This window comes from Halyomorpha halys, unplaced genomic scaffold (genome assembly GCF_000696795.3).
Source record: "Halyomorpha halys isolate HHAL.00 unplaced genomic scaffold, Hhal_1.1 Scaffold53.1, whole genome shotgun sequence".
NCBI lineage: Eukaryota > Metazoa > Arthropoda > Insecta > Hemiptera > Pentatomidae > Halyomorpha > Halyomorpha halys.
In genome coordinates, this window is record NW_027109243.1 from 1390698 (window position 1) to 1395477 (window position 4780).

The 4780-nt window shown below is 29.1% G+C and overlaps 1 protein-coding gene across 5 annotated transcripts in view; it reads left to right on the forward strand.

Moving 5' to 3' along the window:
* Nucleotides 1–4780, forward strand: part of rdgB (retinal degeneration B) — a 184052-nt gene that overhangs the window by 108155 nt on the left and 71117 nt on the right. The window lies entirely within an intron of this gene.

The window sequence follows — 4780 nt, forward strand, 5'->3', positions numbered from 1 at the left end:
CTGGAATAGGGACCTCTTAAATTGATTTTTAAATTTAAATTTTAATGGAGAGGCATCATTGGATGACCTTAACCTTCATGCCTTCATGACATTTTTTTTTCTTTTCTTTTTTTTTTATTATTATTATTTAGTATTCTTTTCCCTCTCTCTACATCTCATTCGCTGGTTGTAAAAATACTTTTACAGTTGTAAATAAACTAAATAAAGTAAAAAAAAAAAATTATAATATTTTACTTACATATTTGATTAATATAATATATAAAAATGAATATTTGTCTGTTCGTACTTTATGCACTTCCATACCGTTCCATCCTATTTAGTACAAGAGCCCAAGAGGAGAAAAAAAAAAAAAAAAAAAATCACCTCAATTTCGGATTACTTCCGAATACATATGAATGCTATGTATAATTACTAGTCGAAATTGATGAGTCTGCCAAGTATAGGTAATGGAATAGGTAGTAGAATAAATTTGCTTAAATATTAGCCCTAATAGAGCTATTTATTACGTGTAATAGCTTTTTAAAAAGAAACATTTCATAAAAAATGTTGTATAGAATGTACGAACAACTAAGTTTTAACAGTTTGTGAATTTATTTTGTCAAATATCATTAAAACTGCTACTCTTACAAAGATAAACGTAATAAACTATTTTATAGTAAATTGAATTAGCTTTAATTTGAGTGCTGACAGACATCTGTACATCCTATGGTTTCTGAAATAAACTTTTTCAAAACTTATTCAAAGTTATTGTCCAAACAACTTTAACTATAAATCAATTTATTTTAGGAAATATCATGAAAAATACTATTCCTACGAAGGTAAAGGGCATAAAGTACTTTATAGTACATTTAACTAGCTTTAATTTGAATGGTGGCAGACATCTGTATGTCTTATGGGTTCCTGAGATGTATTTTTTCATAACTCAAAATATTTACCCGAACAGATAGAAATCAACGTTTTGTGAATTCATTTTATCGAATAACATGAAAACTACTATTCCTACGAAGATAAAGGTCATAAATTGTTTATAGTAAGTTAAACTAGCTTTAATTGAGTGCTAATAAACATCTATACATCGAATGGTTCCTGAGAAATATATTTCTCAAAATAAATTAACTTAATAACTAAATTAACTATTATTAACTCTCAAAATAAATTATACTAATATAAATGAATCTTTTGTAATTAGTTAAAAGGTTAGACCGTTTGTTATAGTCGGAATCGACGAGAAGTTTCCTATGTTTTCAGTCTTATATTAGAGAAAACCAATCTAATTGACTTTTTCTAAAAGATTTTTTTTTTTTTTTTTGTTAACTTTACTGGAAGCTACTTTTGGTTTTTGTGATTTTGCTTACGTTTAAACTCATTTAAGACAATTGACAATATTTTTTTGTTACTTTACATTAGAACACAAATCGATTGGTAAATTATTACCCTACTCACTATGCTCTAATAAGAGCTGAGTATTGATATAAATTAGACCGACTGGCCTTGCAAAGTGAGATAAAAGATTTTTTTATGTAGAAATAAATTAGATATTCGTTCACACTAAAAAAAACCCAGCTAATAACGTATTTTTAGGGAAATAAAAAATATATTGCTATTTTTTTTTAATAAAAATATTTTCCTTTTTTTAAAAATTACAAAAAAATGCAATAACTCCAAAACGACTCCACTAATCATTTAAACTGCACGAAATAGGACAAACCGGATCTATTTAAACAAATTAAAACTGGAGGATATAAAAAAAATAAATAAATTAATAAAATAACTTTCCAACAGATACAGTAACTAACGTTAGATTTGGAGAAAAACTTTTTTTTTTTGATAACGCAGGACATCAACAAAAATTAATATTCTTCAAAAATATTCAATTTTTGGTCAATTCAAAATTTTGGTTTATATGAAAATTAGTATTTGAAAGTTAACTAAACGACACAGAAAACATCCATAGAGTACATGCTGAGCAAAGGCGGGATATGATAATTTATAAAAATTCTGAAATTATATAAACAATCTTTTTCTTAGCTCCTAGGACGCATTGGCAAGAACCCTCGGACGCTTGTCTAATGTTTTTCGACCAATTATTACTTAAGAAAGTTTCATAATTATGAGAGATAGTTGACCGTGGATGATAAATGAGGAGAAGATGGTTGGGGGTGCGGTGAATGAAACACAAATAAGTATGACTAACTTATTTAATGTGCCGACGTTTCGGCTAGAGTTTCTAGCCTTCTTCAGGGCTAAAAACAAAACAAGATGACAACCACAATAAGTATAGAAAAATAAAAAAATAAAAAAGAAAGTATAAACAAAATAATTTTACACATACAATGAATAGTTTTACAAGATAGAATTAATAAAATTAAGTGATGAGAGAAGCGGGAAATAAAATGTAGACATAGGTAATTGAAAAAGTGGGTACAATAACTTAATTAAGAAAATGAAATAAAATTAAAGTTATATAATGTAAAGAAGTATGAACATATTAGTTATTATTAATTTAAAATTTAAATATGGAAAGAAAATGAAAATTGAGAGGAAGAAAATATATGTAACAATAATAGATGATAAAGAGGCAAATTATAAGTATAGTGTACAAAACTTATAACGCGGGCAGGAAAAAGGATAAAAGTGGAGTAAATAAGGGGAAAGAGTAAAATAAGGGGAAAGAGTAAAATAAAGAAAGGGGAAAGAAAACAAAAAAGAAGAATGAAAAACCAACCTGCTCGCTGAAAAGTTGAGTGCCTAATGGTCGGTCGCAGCGCAAAAATGGTCAAACATAGAACTAAAAAAAGCCGTTACAGCAATGACTAAGTGTTATTTATAAAGAAAACGTTACGGGAGGGTGAAAATAAAAAATAGACAAATTTTTTAGAAGAAGAAAGCGTGTGAGAGGGTGATGACAAAAGGTGATAAGAAGAATTAAAAATATATATGAACCAACGAATTATCGAATAACGAAGTACCGGAAGATGAAGAGGAAACGTAATATAGGTGGGGGACAACAAATATGTAAGAAAGGTTTTAAAAAGAAAGAAAGTTTCATTGAAATCAGTAATCCCACGTCCGTGGCCTCGTATTGTTCGTGTACACTTAGGGACTATATATTGCTTATATTATGCTATTTAGAGAGGAGAGGTCTCCCTTTTCCAAAAACGTTAAGAAAAAAAAATAAAATTTTAGAGATTACTACCCAGACCAGTTGGGAAAACCAGTCAAACTGGTTAGGAAATTTTACATCTCTCCTCCCCAATAAGTTGTCACAGAAACGATGGCCCTGCGATCCATGGGGCCCTTAACTCCAATTATGGTTAGCATTACTAATAGACCAAGCAGTGACCAATTTTGTACATTTTGTCAATTAATAAAACAACATATTATTAGTTTGGTTAGCTGCTAGTGATCACAACCGTGGTTTCACCTTTTAGAAATTATGGCACTTACAATAAGGGAATTATTAAATATATCGCATTATTGCCATCTAAAGAAATTCAAATTTTAGACTTACTAGAATCCCCATACTAGACTGAAACGACAAGAACTTCAGATTACTACCTACTTGACAAAGTTCCCATTTACTACAAAAAAACTCGACGTCCCTAAGTGTACACTAACAATACGAGGCCACGGACGTGGGATTACTGATTTCAATGAAACTTTCTTTAGTAATAATTGGTCGAAAAACATTAGTCAAGTGTCCGAGGGTTCTTGCCAATGCGTCCTAGGAGCTAAAAAAAGATTGTTTATATGATTTCAGAATTTTTATAAATTATCATATATTATATATGTTTATAAATTATCACATATGCTCTGCATGTACTCTATGGCTGTTTTCTGTATCTTTTAGTCAACTTTCAAATACTAATTTTCATATAAACAAAAAATTAAAAATTTTTGAAGAATATTAATTTTCTGTTGATGTCCTCCGTTCTCAAAAAAAAAAAAAAAAAAATGTTTTTCTCCAAATCTAACGTTACTTACTGTATCTGTTGGAAAGCTATGTTATTCATTTTTTTTTTTTTTTATTTCCTCGAGTTTCAATTTGTTTAGATAGATCTGGTTTGTCCTATTTCGTGCATTTTAAATGATTAGTGGAGTCGATTTGAAGTTATTGCATTTTTTTGTAATTTTTAAAAAAAGGAAAATATTTTTAGTAAAAAAAAATAGCAATATATTTTTTATTTCCCTAAAAATACGTTATTAGCTGTTTTTTAAAGTGTGAATAAATATCTAAATTATTCCTCCATAAAAAAATCTTTTATCTCACTTTGCAAGGCCAGTCGGTCTAATTTATATCAATACTATGCTCTTATTAGAGCATAGTGAGTAGGGTAATAATTTACCAATCAATTTGTGTTCTAATCTAAAGTAACAAAAATATATAGTCTTGTGTTAAATGAGTTAAAACGTAACCAAAATCACAAAATCCAAAAGTAGCTTCCAGTAAAGTAAACCAAAAAAAAATCTTTTAGAAAAAGTCAATTAGATTGGTTTTCTCTTTATACAAGACTGAAAACATAGGAAACTGCTCGTCGATTCCGACTATGACAACACTTACTAGACAAACGGTCTAAACTTTCAACTAATTACAAAAGACTAATAAGGCCTAGTGGGAGCGCGGTGGCTGGCATCGTTGTGAGATGTGATGCTACTAACTCTAAGGACCCATGTTTGAATCCTGCTGGGCAGGAAATTGTTTTCTGCTACACTGCAACAGTCAACTGTGTGGTTTTTTTTTTTTTTTTTTTTTTTCGGCCAAGACTCCCATTGGAGTCCT